Source organism: Leopardus geoffroyi, chromosome B1, assembly GCF_018350155.1.
Source record: "Leopardus geoffroyi isolate Oge1 chromosome B1, O.geoffroyi_Oge1_pat1.0, whole genome shotgun sequence".
In the NCBI taxonomy this organism is placed as follows: domain Eukaryota; kingdom Metazoa; phylum Chordata; class Mammalia; order Carnivora; family Felidae; genus Leopardus; species Leopardus geoffroyi.
The window spans coordinates 22513682-22539010 of record NC_059327.1 but is presented as its reverse complement, the minus strand read 5'-3'; the positions used below and the strand labels follow the sequence as shown (position 1 = coordinate 22539010).

At 37.8% G+C, this 25329-nt stretch overlaps 1 protein-coding gene and 1 pseudogene across 9 annotated transcripts in view; one reads left to right on the top strand and one right to left on the bottom strand.

Moving 5' to 3' along the window:
* The window catches only part of TUSC3 (tumor suppressor candidate 3), a 289103-nt gene that overhangs the window by 200461 nt on the left and 63313 nt on the right, over nucleotides 1–25329 (top strand). The window lies entirely within an intron of this gene.
* LOC123586257 lies at nucleotides 22150–22801 on the bottom strand (annotated as a pseudogene).

Genomic DNA, 25329 nt, shown 5'->3' with positions numbered 1-25329 from the left:
AATGTTGATTTATTTTTGAGACAGAGAGAGAGCAGGAACGGGGGAGGGTCAGAGAGAGAGGGAGACACAGAATCTGAAGCAGGCTCCAGGCTCTGAGCTGTCAGCACAGAGCCTGACACGGGGCTCAAACTCACAGACCTTGAGATCATGACCTGAGCCGAAGTTGGAAGGTCGACCGACTGAGCCACCCAGGTGCCCTCCCCCCCCCTTTTTTTTTTTTTTAATGTTTATTTATTTTTGAGACAGAGAGCATGAACGGGGGAGGGTCAGAGAGAGAGGGAGAAGGGTTTTTATTTTTATAGACACTTTGCCTTGTCATTTATTCTTTGAAGACTTTTCATAATTCTTATGGATGGAAGGGAGTCTAGAAGTTATTCAAGCCAGAGTCCTCTGAGTGAGAAACCCCTTTATGACATCCGTATTGAATAATAGTTACTGAGCTTCTTAAACAATTTGGATGGTAGGGCACTTGCTTTCTCACAAGGTAGCCAATTTTAGCTTTATTTGTTGGAAAGATGTTTCTTCTGTGGAGCTGAGAGCTATTCTTCTTTGTGATGTCTAACTCTAGTATTAGTCCTTTCCTCCCCGCACTCTGGAATCTCAAATCTGGACTTTCCTAGGCCGCCGATTTCCAGTTCCTTCATGTCGTAACTCCTCGCCATCCTGGTTACGGCGGTGTCTTTCTTGCTTTCTAGTCTGTCAGTGCCACGCTGAGAAACTGCGCCGTCCAAGTTTGGATACCACTCTCCACATGTCTTCCCAACAGGGGAGAAGTCCAAGCATTTCATTTCCGGGTACCAAACCTACATTACCTAAAAGAAATTCACAACAATTAACAAAAACAAAGCTAGCTTTTCTGTTAGCTTTTCTGATAGCTACATCGGACTCAGGTTAAAGTCCGGATTCATTTGGTTTCAGCATTACCTGGCACGGTTGAAGACTACCAGGAGTGGAGTTGCAGAGAGTGGAGCTGAAGGTGCCCGTTCATGTGCGTGATCCGTGCAAGTGTATCACCCCTGTTTCTTAATTCAGAAAAGACCATTCTGCCCTTGGCTTCATATCGGTGCCCCGCTAAAAATGAACGGTGTAACAGAGTGTTTGTAATGAGGTTGTGTGAGTCAGGAAGTCAACACTCCTGCAAGTTAAGAGAGAAAATGTAGCTGTGTTTCTGAAGTAATCGGCCTCACTCACTTTAATGGTTTCAAAAAGGAGATTTGAAAATATTGTCAGCAGAAGTCCAAAAGAACAGACAGCTTTTGGATTTCTCGTTTTCTTAACTAAGCCTCTGTCCTTTGGCAATGAACTCTTAGGGAGAGATACAACATACTTGAGTCTACTAGTTCTTTTTTTGAAGCCGCAAACAGTTGTACAAAGGAGGCAGCCTTGAAGCTATCTTGTTACTCTTTAATTTAGATCCCGGACGAGGCAGAACTGCCAAGATGCTTGCCGTTGACTCCCCACACGGTGACAACAGTCCCATTCGAGCTGCACGGCTTGCTGCGCTTAGGAAAGGAAGTGTCTTTCTGATGTCTGCGAATTCAAGGACTTTGTAGAAGAAATAGCGGGGGACACTAGTGCAGCTGTAAACTTTAAAGAGACGTGTGACGTGAGCCTAATTAATTACAGAGTATAATATCCTGCTAATAGAGGTAAAACAAATACTACGTTCCGACTACCCTACACTATTCATTTCGTTCTCTGAGTTATTTTAAGTGAGAATTTCCCCTTCAAATTTAGCATACTTTAGGCTGCAAATGAGTGAGAGAAGCTGAAGTTTCAGTCTTGTTTTTAACACGTATGTATTTTATATTTGTCAGTGATGCTCAAAGTGACAGTTTTGGGCAGCCTCGTCTTCATTCAGCAGAAGTTTAAAGACGGTCTGCTGTGTGCCAGATACTGTCCTTGTCTGGCTGCTAAGTGAGCTTGGCGAGGCACTGCAAATTAAGCAGTGAACAAAACAGATTAATCTCCTAACCTCTGAAAGCTTTCATCTTAGTTGGGGGAAACAGACAAATGAAAAAGCAAGTATGTCAGGTGGCACTAAGTGCTTCGAGAGAAATAAAGAGAGCGCTTGGGGGTTGGGGACAATGCTTTTTTCCATAGTGGCATGAGAAGGCCTGTCCCAAAAGAGGTCATTTGAGCACAGACCTGAAGAAGATGAGAGAGTGAACGAGCAGCAGCAGCACATTGAAAGAACTTGAGGTGCGAACATGGTTCATGTTCTGTAGGAATAGCAAGGAAGCAGCGTGGCCTTGGCAGTGAGTGAAGGAGAGAGTGATACAGGAGATTAGCCCGATTGCCGGCCTCCAGGGGCACGGGCAGCCGTGCGAGTGCGGGTCGGTGTGCGGAGGTCGCACGGCCCCATAAGCTGTGGGAGAGACTTTGGATTTTGATCTGAGTGGGAGGCTGTCTTGACGGGAGGATATTAAGCAGAGGAGTGAGATGAACTGACATTTTTAAAGAATCACTTTTACAAAAAGACAGCCACAGAGCTTAGCTTTCATTAAGCTTTCATGGCAACTAATAAAGCTGTTCTTTGCTTACATACTGGTTCTCCATAGCACATATACTGCCCCTCCTCACCCATTTGGAAGTCCAGGGAAATATTTTTGCTTTTATCGTGACTGACATTTAGACACCAAGGATCAGAGAAGCAAAATGTTCTGCAATGTGTGGGATACTCACAATGAAAATCATCCCACACCAAATGTGCTCCCATTCAGAAGAACACGGCCCAGGAGTAGTACCAAGGTAAACATGAATGACAGTTGGAGGAAGTTTTCTTTCCTTTCTGTTCCCTTCCCTCCTTCCTCTTCCCCATCTCTATTCCTGTCACCCTCCATCTTTTCCTTTTTCTTCTGCAACAGATTTGGGATGTTTGGGAATAGAGAGAATAAGCAATCTTTGTTTCTGTGTGACTCAGCTTTATCATCGTAGATTTTTAGTTTTTCATCATCATAGACTTTGCAATGGGAAGGATCCTTAATCATGTACATTTTTAGGTAAAGAAACCAGAAATCGAACAGGTTACATGATTTGCCCAAAGCCACATAGCAAGTTGGCATTCCATATTTTGTGGCTTTATTTGATCACTATGTTATTTACATTTTTGTGTTTTTATGATTCAGTTGTTCAAAGATCGTTTAAAATGTCCTGGAAGCATGATTTTTTTTTCCTGACCTTTTTAAAGACAGGAGTTAGAGCCACAATCCACCAGGATAATTATTCCAAAGGAGAGCAGACACAGTATTTTGGTGATGAAAAGCAGTTTTGCTGGAATATTTTCCTAGCTTTTTATGGTGAGTGGAACTTTATGGTGGTGTAGATTTTTTTTTACATATATATTTTGAACAAAAATAAACTAAATTTTGAAGTATTCTAAACATAAATATTTAAGCAGTAAGACTTCTTAAATTATTGTTTTCTAAATTCAATACAGGGACACTTAGGTGGCTTAGTCAGTTAAGCTTCCACCTCTTGATTTTGATTCAGGTCATGATCAGGCAGTTTGTGAGATCGACCCCCACATCAGGCTCTGTGCTGACCGTGTAGAGCCTGCTTGGGATTCTGTCTCTCCCTCTGCCCCTTCCCCTCTTGTGCTCGTGCTCTCTCTCAAAATAAATAAATAAATATTTAAATAAAAAAAAAAAAAAAGAAAAAATGTCCAATTCAGAAACTATTCCTTTTTGTGAAAACGTTTTTAGAAACCAAGATGAATATAATATGTGTTAAATCAGATTGTACCATATATGTGTTTATTAATTTACATAAATTTAGAAGAGTCTTTATGTAACCAGTTTTTTGTAACGTGATAGAGCTACCGAACTGCCTTTAAAATAACTCTTGCCCGAGAAAACTTTCTCAGAAGATTGTATCCTAACCCCCTTGAGCATTACTCTGTGATAGATTGGAAGAAAAAAGGTCTTCGTGCATCTCGTCTTTGTAGTACTGCTTTACTCCCATGGTGATGGCAGGTTGGGTTTTTCCTAGATATCTTAGAAATAGCTTCTCTTTCTGCTGCCGTTCCCTCTTTATGCTCTAAGTCTTATTTATAATCAGATAAAACTCCATATTCCCTTTTTCACTCATAAAGCCTGAATCCCTGTGATAGGACTCAACAGAGATCAAATTCAAGGCATCCATTTTCTTCTCTTTTCTTGTATGTTGCTAATTTGTGGCTTAGATGCCAATTAAATGTACTCTTTTAGGGTGATCCTACTGTACATGGTTGAGTCTCTCCCCAGTTCCCATAATGAGTCTAACAGAAACAGTGATCTTTTGTACCTGATTGAACTAGATTGTGCTGTAGAGACAGCAGCAATATCTGCTACTTTCTCAGGACTCCTGATATAGCAAAGTAGTACATATCGCTCCCTGAATTTTCAGTAAATAATGACTGTGAAAGGTATATATTTGTGGTATGTCTTGATGTATGTTTATATATCTGCTGCTAGAGCCTGGAATATTATTCTTTGTATTTATTTTATCAGTAGGTCAGTTAAGGGAGCAAAGGGAAAGAGGAAAACGTTATTTCTCATGAACAGCATTCTATTTTGAGGTAATTTTCCCAGGAAATGGAACAAAGGTTTTTCGTAATATATAATCTAACAAAGACATTCTATTAGGTATTAAAATATTTACTCTTAAGTAGGCTAATTAAGAAAGTTAACTTTCAGACTTTCTTCACAACTTTGAAGTCAGAGTACAAGCTTCCATTCTGAAATTATGTTTGCAGGAGTGGAGAAAAGATAATACTATAATGTTTTTATACGTAGTATAGCCAATTTCATGCTGCTTGTATTAAAATGTACTCTATAGTAAAAGAAAGATCATAATACAGTGGTGATGAATATTTCAGAACTTGAAAACAAAATCACAATTATGCCTGTGTACAGATGAAGTGTGAACCATATTGAACTCTTGATTATGCAAAAATGTGGTCATGAACATATTCTGAACATCATTCTACAGCAGTTTCAACGTTTTAGGAAGCTAAAGCTCTTCTAGAGAAGTGTATATTAAGCTGTCAACTTTATTCTGCTCTTTATTCCACTATTTTGTCCTTTTGGAAGTAAACTCATGAAATGGATTCGGGCTTCCAGAGCAACATTAAAAACAATGATCACTAGAAGAATGCTAATTTTGGTCATTCAGTCGTAGGAATTCTATAAATCACCATTTGCTAACTGTAAAAGAAGTAGATTTAAGGAGTTTTAGAATCCCATTTTTTTTCTGAATACTGATTTTTTTTCCTTTTGCATCATTAAGTCTCTCCAAGTTTTACCACACTGTTTAGTATCATATTTAAAAAAGTCTGTAAATATATAGAACTGGTGGTTGTAGTTGGGAGAGTCGTGGTGGGTAGACGAAATAGGTGAAGGGGATAAGAGATACAGACTTCTAGTTATAAAATAAATCACGGGGATGAAAGGTACAGCATAGAAGATACAAAAATACTGTAAAAACTTTGTGTAATAACAGATGGTAACTATACTTACTGTGGTGAGCATTTGGTAATGTATGTAATTGTTGAATCACTGTTTTACACCTGAAAATAATATATTAAATGTCAGCTACACTTACATTTCTCCAAAGTCTTTTGAACTAATCTAATTTTATATAAGATGGTATTAATCACTTTGGGATTCAGCTTCTGCTTTCATAGTGCCTATAAAGACTAAGTGAACTAGGTAATAGGTTAATGGAAATGCAGATACAACTGGAAAATGCTGTTGCCAAGTTACTCTCAAAAGCTTTAAGTTTAGGGTTTAAGAAAATCTGAAATTAGGTTAAAGTTGTTGGGCTTCTGCTTCCTATCTGAACTTCGGTGACAAGCACTGTAATGACAGTGTTGAATATAATACAAAAATGTGTAAGATGAATGGCTTCTGTTATCTTTTTAAAACCTATACTTTTAGCAAGTAATTCTTGACCATCTATTGTATCAAGCACCCTTAGCCACTGTAAATCAAAGAAAAATGGGTCCGTTTTCTCTCTTCGTATGCTCTCAGATGTACAGGGAAAACGACAATGACCATACAACTCAGTGGCAGACAGATGTAAGGCTGGACATGTTTTCATGGGAGCAAAGAGGTGGCAGCAGCTTACTGCCCGGATGCATCTTCAGGAGGAGAAGAAGGAGAAGTGGAAGGACCCAGACCTTTAAGTTGAACTAGGATTTTGACAAGCAGATAATTGTCTTCGTTTCCTAAAGCTCCTATAACAAAGTGTACCACAAGCTAGGTAGATTAAAACAACAGAAATCTGTTCTCTCATAGTTGGGAGTCCAAAGTATGAAATGAAGATGTTGGCAGCCTTGGTTTCTTTTGGAGGTTCCGAGAGAGAACCCCCCCGCCCCCACCCCTCCGCCACACACACACCTCTCTTCCAGCTTCTGGGGATTTGTGGCAGTCCTTGGCGTTCCATGACATAACTGTTTCACTCCAATCTCTGCCTCCACCTTCACAAGCACCTTCTCTGTGTTTCTGTCTCTTGCAGTGATACTCTCCTTGGATTTAGGACCCACCCTAATTCAGTATGATTTCAATCATAACTAATTACATGTGCAATGACCCTATTTTCAAATGATGTCACACTGAATTTCTAGGTGGGCATGAATTTTGGGACTCACTGTTCAACCCCCACTACACTGGGCAAAGTAGCATCAAGTAAAGAAAATGCCTAAAGGCATAGAGGCATGAAAAGTTACTGGAAGGTTCAGGGTAATAAATTTAGAGGAAAGAGAGTAATTGAGTACCATTCAAGCGATGCTGACACAGTTAATTGGCACAGGGCTCCCAGGAGCCTATCAGCCTTTGGGCTGCACGGGCAGATACGTGTTTTAGGAAAGTGACGTATGAAATCGTTGAAAGACTAGTTTGGAGATTGAGGCAACAGTTGAAGAAAAGTGTGGTAGTGACTATAGACTGATTATTACAGAACTTCATTTGTAGTAAAATGAGCAGAGTTAAAAAGAGGATTGCGATGATTTTCAGATTTGCTTGGGAGACAAGTTGATCATGTATGCCATAACTAGGATTTTGGGTGGGGATGGAAAGAACACTGATATTTTAGATATAGCATGTGGTTGAACAATCAATTAGGAGTTATTTAGCAACGCTTTCTGTCTAGCATTATGCTGTGTACTTTGGAGATTAATATGCATAATCATGATCCTATTTCAAGAACTTTACAAACCATTTGTAGTCATGAGACTAATAAAAGTGAGGTGGAAAACAATTCAAATCAGAGCATGACCAAATGTAAACTTAGTGGTTCTGATTTATAAATACTTGAGAGTTTCAGATTAGGAAAACATCTGTGTGGAGTGGAGTGCTATGAAAAGCTTCACTGAGAAAATGGTACTTAATTTAGATTTGATAAGTCATATTTAAGTTGGTTCAAAGAGGATTAGAAAACACTCAAAATGATAGGTGATCATATGTTAAGATGGGAAGGCAGAAATGAAAGTAGTTTGTGCTATATATATAGGAAAGATAGCCTCAGGGAGGCCAAACGTTAGATTGTATTAAGTTTGGAAAGGTACATTGCAGCCAACGTAATCTATCTTGGAAGGTCAAGGTAGGCAGATCCGTTACCTGTTTAGCTGACTGGTTAGTTACCATTGAAAAGAGGGAGGTGTTTGTTTGTTTGTTTGTTTGTTTTGGTTTGATTTTGGGGTTTTTTTTTGGTGATGCTAACTTGACAGCTGGGTACAGTTCGGGTATTTTACTAGAGGGAGGAAAGCCAATCTGGAGCTTTTGCCCAAATCGAAGTATGAGATGATGAGAACAAGCATTACTAGAGAAGTTGGATTCTGTATATTTTGGCTACTCCCTGTATTTCCCAGTTCTCCTTTGGCATATTGAACTGGGTAGTCTGTCATCTTGGTGTTTTATGCCTTCATTTTCTTTTTCCTTCTGACTTATCCTTTATTCCCCTCATCAGAATCTAGTTCAAGGCAACTCACGTGAGCCATCTAAATACACCATACCTAAGAGCACCGGAAAAGCGATGAGCCATGTGAACAAATGGGTGATGATGACAATGATGCTGACGAATTGCCTCTAATGTGTTAGGAGCTTACTGCGTTACCTCCTTCAGTCTGTGCAGTACTCTTACATGAAGTAGTCGCTATTATCTCCTAGTCGAAAGCGAGGAAACTGTGACTCAGAAAGACTAAGCAGCTCGGTCAAAGAGTTGCAGTGGAACCTAGATCTGGCCACCTGTGTAGCCTACGTTCACAGTCACTATGATACTAGCACGGTGACTCACCTTTGTCTTGGTCCTGCTGCAGTCCGTTAAATTGATGGCTTCCAGATTCAGCTTCCCAAGTTACATCTCTTTTCTGGTCAAAGTCCCCTGTGACTTCTTCATGCCTCTGAAATTAAAGTAAGGTATAGTTATCTCTGCCTTTTAGCCAAGGCCCCTCCAAATGTAGTGACAACCCACATTTCTAGCTTCATCTCTACTTCCTTCCTGGTAGCCCTGTATAAGACTATTATTTCTCACCTTAGTGCTCCCCCGACCTGCCCTTTCTGGAAATGTTTCATTCTTCTGTCTTCTGTTGAAATTTTACTTCAGGTTTTATCTAGCTTTTGTGATACCTTCCAAGAAACATGTTGTTTGTCCATTCTTCCTCTTTTTATAGTGCTTTGTTTGCTACTACTTACCATTTAATTTTTGTTTGTTTTATATTTTAGGTAATATATACTAACTCAAACTGGATTATAAACTTCTTGAATGCAAAAACTCAGTTTTTCTTATTTTTGTGTTATCTAGCACAGGACCTGGTAGTTTTTGTTTTTTTGTTTTTTTAATTTTTTTTTTAACGTTTATTTATTTTTGAGACAGAGAGAGACACAGCATGAACGGGGGAGGGATAGAGACAGAGGGAGACACAGAGTCGGAAGCAGGCTCCAGGCTCTGAGCCATCAGCCCAGAGCCCGACGCAGGGCTCGAACTCGCGGACCATGAGATCGTGACCTGAGCCGAAGTCAGACGCTTAACCCACTGAGCCACCCAGGCGCCCCTGGACCTGGTAGTTTTTAAAACCTAGATATGATAAAAGAGTAAGGATGGAAGTGAGTTCTGACCTAAAATGAGCCCTCATTCTATAGTCAGTGATCAGTTTGCTTTCTGGACAACTGGAGTAAAAGGATTTAAAATCAGCAGATTCATTGAATTACCCAGAAATGCCTATGGCAGAGCAAAAGCATTGCTGAGCTGATAAAGAAATTACTTTCGAAACTCTGAACTGTTGTTTTTCCAGTTACGTTCTGGTTATTGGCTGCATAGACTCCCCAGGGTATTTGATAAAATGAAGATTGCAGAAAATAGGATGCAGAAGCAGACCTTTGTAGCATGATTCCCAGGTTATACTGGTTTTGTTTATCTGAGTGGAAGTGGAATTTCTACAGAAGCATCTCATATATTTAGAAAAATATACAAATCCTAAGTCGGCAGATTAGTTAATTTTCATGAAAAGAACACACCCGTATAACTACCACCAGATCAAGAATCGGAATGCAACCTGCATTCCAGAAGCCACTCCATACCCTTCTGTAATCACTAAGTTATCTACCACTTCAAGCTGCCCACCCGCCTGCCCAAGGCTTTCCTGGGTTTTCTGTACATTAAATTGAAGAACTTCTGCCCAAAGTCCAGCCTTGCTTCTGGTAGTGTAGACATAATAAACATTATTCCCCAAACTACTACCAACTTTTTCTTCTTCCCCACTTTGTTGTCTTGTTGTCTCCCCTCCCTACCAGTTGCCCTCCTTTGTAACAAGAGGCTATGAAAAATTTCTTCTGAAGAATTCATCTAAGATTTTCCTCTGTGTTTAACTTCTTAAGCTCTCAGGTTATATTTCTCCCCCTTCTCTTGTAGTATTCCATTGTTAGTCCAATAGGCACAGAATATTCTGCCCTTTTTCTCAGACATTATTTGGACGATTGAGAGAATAAGCATAATTTCATAGTACATGTGCCATTAATAATTTATTTTACTTTTTCTAAACCAAAAGCATAGCTTAGGAAAGATGTTACTAGGTTTTAGACCCCACCCCCCCAAAAAAAAGGTACATAGCTGTATTTTTAACTTGCTTTCAGCATTAATCAAAGACTGTTAATTTAGGAATTTATGATAGTTTAATATCCTCTTGAGAAAAATTTACCGTTGTTGATTTGTGCCTAGTGTACAGGCCTGTTTTACTAAGCCAACTGAGACTGCAGAGTTTTATCTGAGTTCTATTTACTTTACTCAACAAATATCTTTTAGCGAATGATAGAACCTTGATTATTTATATCCATAAGGATGTTACTAATTGCCAATATATTTTGTTTACTGAAGTAAGTTTTCCACTTAAAAATTTTTACTTGACAATTGGAGTTATTCTACTCTTTAAGAATCTGTCTTAAAATGTATACCTTTCTTCTCCCCCCAGTTTGATATAGTCAGATTTTCACTATATTTTTGGGAACTGAAAGGAAATCATAAACAGGAAACTAACTCTATGAATACATAATGTTATGATTTATTAAATAGAACATTGCAGTAGCTGCCATATGATATATTCCAGTTAAGAAGGATAAATTATAATTGCTCAGCTTTCAAGAGAAAAACCCTCCAAGTTGATTTGCACAGTTTCTGTAAATGATGTCACATTTTTATTTCTTAGAATCTTTGTGTCATTTATACTCCTTTTTGGAAGTGTCACCTATTTTTTTTTTTTTTACAATACTGAAGACAATCACATAGTAACTTTTTTGAAAAGTAAGATTAGAAGGTCTTAAAGGACTTTTAAAGGTTATCTAATTCATTCTTCTGTCTTCAGATATGATTAAAAAAAGTTTTTAAAGTCCCTTTGTTGAGAACACCCATGCTGTCAATTCTTTGAGCACAGTGCCTTCATATTATCATTTTTCTTTTTAAATTCCATAGCCTACCCTTCCATTCCAATTAAACTGCTCATTTGGGAACTAGTACTTGACGTCTCATCAAGACTTGTAACAATTCCAAAACCAAGATCTCAAACTTGAAATTATTCATTGAATTCAATTTCTTCTACTCTCTTATTTTTGCTTATTCTGATCTTTATTCCTTATCCATTTTGTTGGATCTCTCCTGTATTTTCCTATTCCATGAGCCTCTTTAAAGGACTTAACTGTTCTCCTAAGGACACTAAAAGCGATCTTTCTTTAGAATCTCCAGGCTCTTTTTCTTCAACCGTATCCTCCTTACCAGTCTTCATTCCTGTTAAGCTCTAGCTCTATTTGGCTGCTACCCATAAAATACTGTGTCCAATTATAAAGTTTTGTTTTCATTTAATGTATTCTACACTTGTTTGCTCCTAAAGTTTCTTATTACTACACCTGTATCCTAGTCTTCACACTCATTAGGCGATCTTCTTTCCTGTGTGAGATACCAAAAGAGTTGCCTGTGCCCCGGAAGTTACTTCCCTAGTTCACTTCAGCCTGGCACCTGTACCCACGAAAATCACACTCACCAAGCTCACCAGGTATTTCCATGTTGTTGAATTAGGTGGACGTTTTTCAGCCATTTTTAAAATTTAATTTATCCTACAGCATTTGCAGGCAATTCTTATTTTTCTAGAATATTCTAAAACTACTCAATGGCAGGAAGTAATATTTTTGCCTTTCTTTAAAAGACCATGCTGCTCTTCACAGAATACAAAAATACTTTTTTGTAAACAATGTAAAAGACTCCAATAATACAGAACTGTAGGGGTGCCTGGGTGGCTCAGTGGGTTAAGCATCCGAATGTGGCTCAGGTCATGGTCTCACAGTTTGCGGGATCGAGCCCCACATCGGACTCTGTGCTGACAGCTTACAGCCTGCTTTGGATCCTCTGTCTCTCTCTTTGCCTCCCCTGCTCGTGCTCTCTTTCTTTCAAAAATAAATAAACATTAAAAAAAAATACAGAACTATATAAAAAAATACAAGCCTCCTTTTCATTACTCTCCTATCAACTTGTAAAATTTGTTCTACAGGTAACTGGTTTACAGTTTTATATGGATCTTCCCAATTGCTTTTCTGTATATCTCCACTTGTAGAAAATATATACATATGTGTAATAGGTATAATTTGTGTTTATAAGCATTTAAAGTTAATAAAATAGGAGAAGACATTTGCAAACAATATATCTGATAAGGAGTTGATATCCAAAATTTATAAATAAATCCTACAACTCAGTAACAACAAAAATAATTAGAAAATAGGAAGAGGACCTAAATAGACTTTTTGCAAAGAAGACATACAGATGGCCGAGAAACACATGAAAAGATGCTCAGCATCACTAATCATCAGGGATATTTAAATCAGAACCACAATGACATACTGCCTCATACTTGTGAGAATGGCTGTTATCAAGACGACAAGAAATGACAAGTGTTGGTGAGGATGTAGAGAAAATGGAATCCTCCATACCCTGCCAGTGGGAATGTAAATTGAGAAATTGTGAAAACCAGTGTGTAGGTTCTTTAAAAAGTTAAAACTAGAAATGCCTTGGAATCCAGATATTCTCCTTGCGCACATGTACCCAAAGAAAACAAAAACACTAATTCAAAAAGATATGCACCCTATGTTCACTGTAGGATTATTTCCAATAGCCAAGATAACGGAAGCAACCTAGGTGATCGTCAGTAGCAGAATAGAGGAAGATGTGTATATACATAGTGGAATATCATTCAGCCATAAAAAAGAATGAAACCTTGCCTTTGTGACAACATCTGTGGACCTGTAGGGTATTATGCAAAGTGAAGAAAGTCAGAGAAATATGGATACCATATGATTTCACCTATATGTGGAATCTAAAAACCAGAAACAGACTTACAGAGACAGAGAACAAACTAGTTGTTGCCAAAGGGGAAGGGGGGAGAGGAATAGGGTGAAACAGATGAAGGGGATTAAGAAATACAAACTTTTAATTATAAAATTAGTCTCACAGAGGGGCGCCTGGGTGGCGCAGTCGGTTAAGCGTCCGACTTCAGCCAGGTCACGATCTCGCGGTCCGTGAGTTCGAGCCCCGCGTCAGGCTCTGGGCTGATGGCTCAGAGCCTGGAGCCTGTTTCCGATTCTGTGTCTCCCTCTCTCTCTGCCCCTCCCCTGTTCATGCTCTGTCTCTCTCTGTCCCAAAAATAAATAAACGTTGAAAAAAAAAATTAAAAAAAAAAAAAAGCGTCCGACTTCAGCCAGGTCACGATCTCGCAGTCCGTGAGTTCGAGCCCCGCGTCGGGCTCTGGGCTAATGGCTCAGAGCCTGGAGCCTGTTTCCGATTCTGTGTCTCCCTCTCTCTCTGCCCCTCCCCCGTTCATGCTCTGTCTCTCTCTGTCCCAAAAATAAATAAACGTTGAAAAAAAAATTTTTTTAATTAGTCTCACAGAGATACAGAGCACAGCATAGGGAATATGGTCAATAATACTGTAGTATTGTATGGTGACAGATGTTAAGTAGACCTATTGTGATCATTTCATAATGTATGTATAAAAAATATCAAACACTATGTTGTACACCTAAAACTAATATAATGTGTGCCAATTATAATTCAGTAAAAATAAACCATAAACAGAATACAGTTGTTGCTCATGCCCTAAACAACAAAAAAGTATTAAGAGTAAAATCCAAACATTAAAAAAAAAATGTTGCTATTATTTTTCAAAAGGAAGCTGACCATGAGAATTTCAACCATCAGAATCAACGATTCAAAGATGTTAAGAAAACTAGCAATTAATTTTTGTCATTTGGAACATGTATTATTTTGCCAGGAGTTCCATAACAAAGTACCCTAGATTAAAATTTTGTGGTTTAAGCTACCCATTTTCTCAAAGTTCTAGAGGCTAGAAGTCTGAGATAAGGTCTCAGTGGGGAGTTTTTGGAGCCCTTTCCCTGTAGCTTATAAATGGCTTTCTTTTCTTCCCTTCCCTTTGTCTTTAGGTGGTCCTCCCTCTCTGTTCATGTCTGTATCTTAATCTCCTCCGCTTAAAAGGGCATCAATCATACTGGATGAGGGCTCACCCTAATGACCTTATGTTAACTTAACCTCTTTAAAGACCTTGTCTCCCAATACAGTCACGTTCTGAGGCTCTTGAGTTTAGCACTTCAACATAGGGACCTGGGGTCTAGTGACACAATTCAGCCCATAAGAGAGCATTACCATCATAAAAACATTTGTTAAAAAGTTTTCTCATAAAAACTTGTAGTCACTTATTCAAGCACTTGGTCTCATTTGGAAAGTGCTTAATGGACTACAAATTTCATGTTAATGTCTTGCAGATTAAAGGCACTTCCAGCGAAAGTGCGCCTTAAAGGAAAGTGGCTCTTCATTGAAGCTTTTAGCAGGTGTTCACGGTTAAGAGTAACTTTCAGTACTTCGACTTCGCTTGCTGAGTGCGGGATAGATATCCTCACTGGGGACATAAGGCATTTTGAGAAAGTACCTCAAGTGCACAGCGCATCGTACAGAGTTCATATTCTGGGTGTTACCATTACTAACTATGTTCCATTGTTGGGAGTGTGACAACACAATTGTTGTTGTAGCCCTTTACCTCAAACACATTTATAAAGGTTTTGGAATAATCAACCTGTCAATTTATGTAAATAAAAAGTATTGCAAATACAGAATTCTTTTGTTTTGAAATTTTCATTTTTGAAACCCAAGTTTGTTGGAAGGAAGTTATGCTGTCACCAAAGATAGAGGAATGAAACACATAGCCACCTTAGGTTCTTCAACCATAAAACTATTTCATTACTTCAAATGTATACATTATAATACAGATACTATATGTTTAGTCATGCCTGGTAAATTATAACTGCTGGAAATGCCTATCAGAAGCTTTAGAGTTGATAACAAACTGATTCTTAAGTAACCATACTAATGAAAAGTTGTGAGGTATCTTAAAGCATCTGGTATGAATCCAGAGCAGATATTTCAGTACTGAATAAATAAAAGCCTAGGTTATATTTCTTTCTTTTAAAAAAAAAATTTAATGTTTGTTTCTGTGAGTGGGGGAGGGGCAGAGAGAGAGGGAGACACAGAATCTGAAACAGGTGCCAGACTTGGAGCTGTCAGCCCAGAGCCCCATGAGGGTTGGACCCTCAACAGACTGAGCCACCCAGGTGCCCCAGGTTATATTTCTTTCTTAGCATGAACGGTAAACAGATAGTTTTTTGTTCTCTACCTGCTAACTATTCTTTCAGTATAATCACAGTTTTATTAATAATTTACGATAGTATGATGGACTCACTTTTTCTGCCTATTTTTTCCAAATAATATTTTTTAAATAATACCTCCATTTTGTATTGATTTATATTTTGCGTACAGAAAAGCGCCAAAGTTATAAATGTGTAATTTAAAACAAGTTTTGACTGTGCTTTCCCAATGGAGAATTTGTGAATGCCCTGTTCCTCCTCCTGTGTATTTCTGATAAAGGACAAATCTGAGGGCTCTCTTACGAATTAGCCAGTTAAAAAAGAAAAGAAAAAGCATACAATTAGAAGAGAAGTACTCTTAGTGTTTACAGTAGGTATACTTAACAGGATCACACTCAGTAAGTGAAAGTAAATTTTGATATTTGCAAGCTAATATAAGTGTTTTAAATCTACGAAGAAAGTGTCAGTGTTTTAAAAATAGAAGTCTATACAACAAAACTGATTTATGCATAAAAATGGATTAAGTGGGGACGCCTGGGTCTGACTTTGGCTCAGGTCATGACATCGCGGTCTGTGAGTTCGAGCCCCGCATTGGGCTCTGTGCTGAGGCTCGGAGCCTGCAGCCTGTTTCAGATTCTGTATCTCCCTCTTTTTCTCTCCTCCCCTGCTCATGCTCTGTCTCTCTCTTCTCAAAAATACATAAACGTTAAAAAAAATTTTTTTAATGGGTTAAGTGCATACAAGTAATGCATTAATTACTAATGATGGAATGCACTTTTGAAATCGCTGATGAAAACTACTTTTTAGGTTTTATGGTTATAGTGCATACTGATAACCACCAAATATTTATTAAAAATCTAATTAGCTTTTTAAAAAATGCTTACTTTGAGATTATTATTTAATGAACTCACTATAAATCTAAAAACAGTAAACCCTAGTTTAATTAATTTTAAATGACATTCACTGTAGTTGTTTAAATCATCACTCTTTTTCTCTGAGATTTCTATAGATCAGAGTTTAACTGTTCTTCTTGCCAGTTTGAGGAATTTAACTTCAGTGTTAGAGACATTAAAAAAACATTTAAAAAACAAAACAGGAAATTGTCAATAGATGTTCTAGGTTTTTATTTTAAATTCCTGAATACACTAAATATACAGATTCTTATAATCATTTTACTCTAAGGTTTTAATGTATTTTATATTTAAACTGTTTTAAAATATGTCAAAGTATTTGAACACTGTTCTTTTTTTTTAAAGTAATGTTTTCTGTTTGTATCCTATAAATAATATATCCTTTTTCCTGAAACAGATAGGATTCTGGACTTAAAATTCACGTGAACAACACTAAAATTATAGGTAATAAATATTATAGTTTAAGAGCAATAAATATTACCCCAAGCAATATTCTTGGGGAAAATTTTATTAAAAGATAGGGAATTTGAGTTTGCCTTAAAATCAAGGTGACTTTTGGTTAACCAGTAAATAATAATAAATAAATGAATAAAGCTCATTCCTTGGTGCTTTAGGAATCTGTAGAGAGGTGGAAATGAGCATAGTATTTTTAGGGGCTGGGATCAGATTTTGTTTACTAAAGCATGATTTTATATATGGAGGAGGTAGAAGGGAAGGCGGCGGCGGGGGGGCAGGGGGAGGTGAGAGAGAGAGAACAAGAGAGAAATAATGTGAGAAAAATTGTGTGTGATCTGCCTATCTCCAGACCCCTTCCCAGTAAGATCAGATAAACGATTTTGTTTCCCATCCTCTGTTGATCTCCTTATTACATTCCACCAGTTCAAAATTAGCTTCCAAAAAATGAAATATGGCCCTTTGTAGCAACGTGGATGGAACTGGAGAGTGTGATGCTAAGTGAAATAAGCCATACAGAGAAAGACGGATACCATATGTTTTCACTCTTATGTGGATCCTGAGAAACTTAACAGGAACCCATGGGGGAGGGGGAGGAAAAAAGAAAAAAAAAAAAAAAAAAGAGGTTAGAGTGGGAGAGAGCCAAAGCTTAAGAGACTGTTAAAAACTGAGAGCAAACTGAGGGTTGATGGGGGGTGGGAGGGAGGAGAGGGTGGGTGATGGGTATTGAGGAGGGCACCTTTTGGGATGAGCACTGGGTGTTGTATGGAAACCAATTGGACAATAAATTTCATATAATAAAAAAAAAATAAAAAAAAATTATCTTCCAATATCTGTAACTCATCTTAACGTAAAATACACTGAACTAGGGATCCTGTTTGCAGTTAGCCATTTTCGGGGTTTTTCTCTTCCAGTTTATATACAGTAATTTCGCCTTTTATATTTCACTGAAAGGCACTGTACACATAGCTAAATTGATAACCAAAACTATAGAGTCCTTATTAAATGCCATGCAACTTAGTAGCTACTTTTACTGATTTATGATGTTCAATCCTGTGGCATTTCTCAATAAGAAAGATACATTATTCCCATTTACAAAGGAGGTAACTCCAGCACAGATTTCAAATCTTGGTCTAGTAAATCTTCAGTGCTAAGCACCGTGCTCTCGCTCTCTTTGGCCTGTGTGATTACATATCTCTTTGTGCACATACACTCTTTCCTTTTGAGCCAAAGTACTTTCTTTTGTATTTACTTGTTTTTCTCATTTTATGAGGTATAGTATCTTTTACTCTTAAGTACTGAATAGGCATTTGTTGTATTGACGGACTGATTGACTCAAAGGTATCTGGCTCATTTGCCCAGGCCTCTCAGCAGTTTTAAATTTTCAAAGGTCTGTGAGCAATACACTGATCAAAGTGGTGATTTTGGAAGATTTATCTAGAAGTGAGAGATTAGAGAGGAAAGATTAGAAAGCCCATAATCCAAGCATGATATGATAAGCATTCAGACAGAATTAGTTGTGTCAAAGTAATAGATACATGGCAGATATAGAATAGGAAGTATTCACTGGCTTTGTGATTCATGTAGGCACAGATGTTGAAGTTGAAATGGAGATCAGAAGAGTGGTTGTATTACTCATAGAAGCTTGGAAGTCTGGCAAAGATAAATTAGTTTGTGTGGAGAATATTGACATTTATTTGACTATATTTTAAAGTGTTAGGGAATTCAAGTGGGATTACTCAAATAAATATATACAGCTCATAGTTAATAAAAGGTGAAAATATAGATGTGACTGGAAAGAGGTCTCATACAGAACTGTTGGGTTTAAAAGTATGAATCATTTAAGAGAAAAAAGGAGAATAGAATAGTGTAACATATCTCTTTTGTAATTAAAGTAGGTTTACCATTTTAGTGACCTCTTTATTTTAATAAACTCATATAACTGAATCCGTAGACTTTGTTTTAAATTCCTGTTTCCACAAATGAATGTAAATGTCCTATGCATGTATCATTGTAAATACTAGAATGTATATATTTACCATGAATTTTGAACTACATTTTACTACCCGTTCATTCTATCATTTATAGTTGCAGATTCCTCTTACATAAAAACACAAAGGAAATAAGAAATACTCTTCTTTCTTCAAAATATATCCAGGTTCAGATCACTTCTTAAACACCTGCCATCAACCTTCTTTAAATTATCAACGCTTTATGTCTGGATTACTCTAGTAACCTCTCTCTGGTCTCTGTGCTTCTATTATAGTCTGTTGTTAGCATAGATCATGTTACTCTTCTGCTCAAAACCTTCCTATTACGGCTTCCCACAGAACTCACAGTGGAATCTAAGTCCTTGCCAACCCACGGACCTTCCTTGAACACATTTCTACCTTAAGGCTTTTGCTCTGACCATTTGTCCTTTGCCTGATTGGTATGGCTAACTGCTGTCCTTAGTGTACAATTTATTTTATATTATTTATACATTGTTTCTTGTCTATCTCCCTCCAGTTTCCTGTTTCCTGTTTCCAGTTTCCTACCCCCCGCCCCCCCATGACTGTAAGCCCTTGAGGCCAGGGATATTTGCTCCGTTAACTGTTTTACCTCAAGTGCCTAGAAATGTACCTATCACATGTTAGATATTCAGTAAATATTGGCAGAATACAAGAACAGTAATAGCTAACACTTCAGGCTTACTGTTATACCTTTTAAAAAGCTTTAAATTTTTACAACAACCTAGTTTTATAGGTGAAGAAACTGACCCCATAGGTTGATTAAATAACATGCCCAATCCCTCAAACTCGAATTCAAACCTAGCAGCCTGGTTTGGAACCATTGCTGCCAACAATTAGAGTGTGGTACTTCTATTGAAGATTATTGTGGTTGGTGCTGTAAGGTTTTTATAGTAGAACATGAAGTTGTATAGCAGCTTGTTTTATGCAAAATACTTCTTACATAACTGAATTCACATGATAGTACACTGAGTAAAGACGAATGTTGATCATTTGTAGCCTTCAAATAGTAAGTTGAAGGAAATGGAAAATTAAACCAAGAATTTAATGTCTCATTTGGCAGATTAGCACGTTCAGCCAGTAACATCCATCATCAGTTAAACCCATTCTCAAGGCCTGCAAAGCCATGTTACTGTCAAATGTGTTATATGGGCCTAATGCCTGAATCCTTATCAGTCTCATTTTCATTTCTTGGACAGGTCTCATTTATCATACCTTTGTACTATATTTCATATCAAATGTCAAGATAGAGTCTCTGATGTCAAAGATTTAGAGGCAGTGATTTCCCAGTTTCACTCATCAAAATGCAGTGGTCCTAGACATATGGAGAAAATGGATGACACTGGACTTTTAAAGCAATTGGGAAACTTCAGAGAAAGTGTCATTATTAAGACAATTTAAGTTCCAAGGATATAAACCAAAGCTTTCTGAAGAACGAGACTAGAAGAACTGTCATAGCAGGTAGTCCAGCGTGATGTAATGGGACTCAGACTCAGCAATATTTTGCTCAGACTGCAATCAGTGAGGCAGCAACATGAATAAATACAAAGTACAAATAATGATCCGAGGATGATTTAACAGAGATGTGCTAAAAGATTCATTATTAAGGAATAATTGTCTGGCCACCCAAAGCATTTGTCATCCACGTCAATGTGCTTACATGTATAGAATTATCAAAGAATGATCTTGGGAGTACTAAGAATGGAGATGTGGACATCCATTTTCATAGACACATGAAAAAAAGCAGGGAAGTCTAAGAAACTTTGCTTCAAAAGAGTGATTATTGTTTATTTTTTGTTTAAATGCCTTTTATAGACTTTGCTTGATAATAACCCCTTTTTTATCACATAATATAGCTTCGTAAGTAACAAAAAATGATCCGTGCTAGAAAAATAAACTACAGAGAAGTTAAATTGCTTTCCTAGGGGAAAGCATTCACTTTCTTGGCAAAACTGGAACAGGGCACAGAGAAGCTCTGTTCCTAATACATGTCTTAGACCAGTCACAGGGCCAAAATATTTGGTGATAAAAATGAGTGATTTTATTTTTAACACAGAGTAAGATGTAAAATGTAAGCTACGTTAGTTTTTTTTTTTATTGTCGTTGTTGTTCTTGCATTTTGGATTACTTTTATAAGAATGACTTGGGAGTATTAGTCTTCTTTATCGGTTGCTTATTTTTGAGGATAAAAAGACAAAAAAAAACATACATTTTGATCGTACTTAGCATATATACCTGATTTGATGGAACTACCAAAGCTTTTACATTGTAGATTTACGTATTCATTGTATCTCACATTAAAAGCTATCCAGTTGGATTTTAAAATGTTGAAGATTCTAACAGATAACTTCTTTTGAACATTTTATTTAGTTACAAAAGAAAATTCTTTGAGAATAATTACACTAAGCGTTTCAAGTTTTCTTTTGTTACTGAATGAAATGAAAACTGTAGTAAGCTGAGAAATGTGTCGTCAACAAAATATTAATTCCTAAAATTACTTAGAAGTGACAGGATCTTTAAAATTTGTGCCATATGCTTCGAAGAAACAGTCTTACTATATTTTTATTCTCTCAACATTTTGAAAGTACAAATGAGAGGTTTATCTCATTGGTCATATCATCAGTTCTGTTCAAAAAGTAAAAGGTGCCTTTCCCAACATCAGTTGCTCTCACTAGTGTCTGGGGCTTAGGGTTGTTTTATGTTTACCCTAGAAGTTTTCCAGCCCCGCATTCTATGTTCTCATTGGTCGACGTTCTAAGAAGGGGCAATTATAATGAACTATTGCAGCATATTCTCCTTAGGATTTCCTTAGTATTGGGTTGACTGCTTTTTTTTAATTCTGTTTTGTTGTTACTTTCTGCCCCGCCCCCACCCTGCTACCTTACAGTATATGAACTACCATCTCATTGACTCTGTAAATTCAGGTCAAGTTCATAATGGGAGAGATTTGTCTACTCTGCTATCAGAGCCCACAACTCTGTGGAGAAGGGTTTGAGTAGGACCAAGCACACCCTTTGTAGCCTTAGGCCACAGTTATTCTAAAAATGTCAACTTTTCTTAAGACCCCAGTTAGGAGGTGCTAGCCCACCGTTTGGTTTTAACAGGCTCACTTTCTGACTCCCTGTAACTTTTACCCTGTGTTGTTTAGTGTTCTAGAAAATATCCCATAATACCAGACGATTGAAATCTGAGTTTACACTTGTGCTGTGGTAACACCTGTTGGTCACCTACCTGACAAGCATCAGGTAGTTTTCCTGCACCCTTGTTACAGGCTCACATCCCTAGAGCTAAATGACTACGTTTGAAACAGCAATTCCTTATTGTTTGCAGAAACAAAACCCCTTCCTACTCGAAAGATGTTTTCTGTGGATATGCAGCAACTCTTTTATTACCTGAAACCAAACTTCTCACTAGTAAGATTTTTTTTTTCTCCATACCTAGCCTTTTTGACAACTTTTAAAGAATTACGCATTCCCTTCTTCCTATACAGCCTCTTACAAAATGTAGATGTATAGTAATGGCCTTCAGCTCATGAACGGTGCAAACTTCTGGTACTACCAGAGGCCTATTTATTGTATTACAATCTCCACATAGGAAGTCTGAGAATCTCTTTTTTTTTTTTTTTCTTATTAATACAGTATCTATTTGTCTTCCCTCTGTCAAACCCTGAGCCAACCACTTTCCCCAGGCTGCCTGGGGAGGTATAGGAAAAGGAACATACAGGGCAGACGTGACACGGGAAAAAGACCTATGGGAGGTGGAGATGGCTCCTTCACATGGCGAAGAGGATGAGAAAGGCCACCATCAGGCAAAATAGCCCCATGGCCTCCGAGAGGGCAAAGCCCAGAATGGCGTAGGAGAAGAGCTGCTGCTTCAGAGAGGGGTTCCTGGCATAACCAATGATGAGGCTCCCAAACACAGTCCCAATTCCAGCCCCAGAACCAGCCACCCCAACTGTGGCAGCCCCAGCCCCAATGAACTTGGCTGCTGTGTCGATGTCCCTTGAAGCAGCGCTGGTTTGGAAACCGCGGCTAGGAATAAGTGAGGTCAGGGGACGTGGGGCTGCCCAGCTGCTGAGGCTCTCATCTGTCAGTGTCTCTGGTGGTTTTAGTGCCACTGCAGACAGTGATCGGCTCAACAGCTAAGAGGTGCTCCTGACCAAGAAGGGGGAGGAGACGAACTTTGCACAGGTATACATCTTCAGGGGATGAGGGGCTGTGGCAGGAGAGCTGCTCCCAGTGCACAGAAGACAGAGAGGGCGAGAATCTGTTTTTTTAAACAGATATCCCAGGTGAGTGTCATGCACACGCCTTTTGAGAATCGCTGACCTACATTAAAGAGGTCAGGCTTTTTGATATGCAAATAAACAAAAACTGATATGGCTGGGGCAGGTATGGGTTTCACACTCCACGACTGGTCACGCAGTAAGTTCGACTGGAACAGGGCTGAAAGATGCCCTAAAATTTCAGTTAATGAGAGAGTGGGAGCTTCTTGCTAACAGCTGTCAGATTCAGTACTTTGAGAGGCAAACAGATTCATCACTGTTTACATGAACTGTTTTATGTCTGTTGTAATTATTTTTTAGTTTAGGCCAAATATTTAATGAAGTTCTTAGGAATTTCAAGCATGAGGTAAGTGTAGCCTCTGGAGAAATCAAACACAGTGGCATTCTTTACCACCTAGATGTAGATAATACCTATTTATATCTCTTCTTTCAGGCAAATCCAGAAGGACTCAGCTTAGCTATTCTATGATCTGTATCCCATCTGTCATTTGGTGGAGCAGCCTAGCAAAAACTAGTGCTACCTTAGAAAAGTTGATGTAAGCTGATGACGAAAAAGACAATCCCTAAGGAAAAGTTTAGAAATGTGTAACTATCAAAAAATTCGGCAGTCTTGTATTCCAATGTCAGAGTGATAAGTACCTTGGGATTTCAGTTTGTTTTGTACGGTAACAGTGGTGACCCAGGATACTTCCTTTTGCCGTTAGCTAAACAGAGCTCTGTCTGCCTTCCTACCTGCCTTCCTTATCTCACGCTTTGTTTTTACTAGAAACTCAATTAATTGCTTCCATCTCAAGCAGGATTATAGTATATCATGCAGGGAAGGTCATAGGATGCCTTTAAGTATTTTTGTTAAGGTACAGTATCTTATTTAGTGTTAAAATTAATGGTTCAAAAGATTCCTTTCCTGGGATTTAATATTCCCTTAAAGAAACTGAAAAAGAAATACCAAAGATCATTCCATTATCATATTCTGTGTACCTTAGCACACAAAGGAGACTCAGGATGAGGATATCATTACTGCAGTCCAACTAACATACACATTTGGAAATACCATCTCATTTACTTAGAACGACATACTAAAAAAATGGTTGATTCTATCATACACAAAAAAATGGGCCCCTCATTCTACATAGGATTTGATCAGGAAAGTATTGTTTCTTCTACTGCAAACTCTTAAATAGCCAAGATTAATTTCATAGACAAAAATTTTAAATTAGTGAGGCAGTTCTTTTGACTTCTTGATAGTGCTGTCAAAGAAAATGCAATATTTTCATCCTATTTTATGTTGATAATAAATTGGGCTTCCTTTTTTTTTTTTTTTTTTTTTGCTAACGCAATTCTTCTTTTGCAAAGAGTAAGAATCATATACTAGGCAATTGAGAGTCTATTACTTAAAAGATTTTCTTAAATTTTAAGTGTCTATTGTGCTGGTACTAGGAAGTACTACATAAGGGACTAAAAAGGGCTATAAGGATTCACAAAGGTAATTTTTCACAATATGTGCAAGAAGTGGGGAAAAAAGTGGACGGAAAGGAAATTTACATGCCATTTGAGTCAAACTGCTTGAAAATACTGGGCAGAAAAAATTCACATAAGATGCTAAAAGATAATCCCTGCACTGTTTCTTCTAGAAGTTGACAAGTTCTGGGTTCATGATGCAATCACGTATTTTAATTTTTTTTTAATGTTTATTTTTGAGAGAGAAAGAGAGAGAGAGAGACCGGGGGAGACACGGAATCCAAAGCAGGCTCCAGGCTCTGAGCTGTCAGCACAGAGCTTGATGTGGGGCTCGAGCTCAAGTGGCAAGATCATGACCTAGGCTGGAGTCAGGCCCTTAACTGCCTGAGCCACCCAGGTGCCCCTGCAATCATGTATTTTAAAGTGAAAGGACCAATAGCACTTTTGGGATTTGACCTTGAACTGAGACACCTTGCCATTTGGATAACACTCAACAATATCAAATCTTCACTTCATGCATTTGCCATTTTCTTGGTGTCTTAATGATTCTTTTACAATAAATTACATTTTTAAAAATGATCAGAGTTTAAAACCACTTATATCTCTCTAGGATTGGTTTAAGTACACTTTCGGTTTTTTCCCCAACAAGGAACTTACAGGCCAAAGCAGATAGATAATCCATGAATAAGGGAGAAATAACAACTAATTTGATTCCTATGTATTATTGTATTTGAAAGAGTTATTTCCTGGCTTAGATATGTTAGTGAAGAACTTTTTGTTTTCTGCTTATGTTAATATTTGGTTTTGCTCCAAAGCCCATTTAACTGAAACAGTCTTTGTTCAGGTTCATCAAACAGGTTGGTTGTTTAGAGCTTGCTTTTGCTCCAAGGCAAATAATTTTAATATCAGCTTGGAAGTTTAAGAAAAATAATTAGTCACTGACAGAACTTAACCCAGACATAATCTGCTAATTGACTACCGATAGGCATAACTCAATGGCCACTGTGTTCATTTGTGAGTCATAACTGAGAGTGGAATTTTCAAAT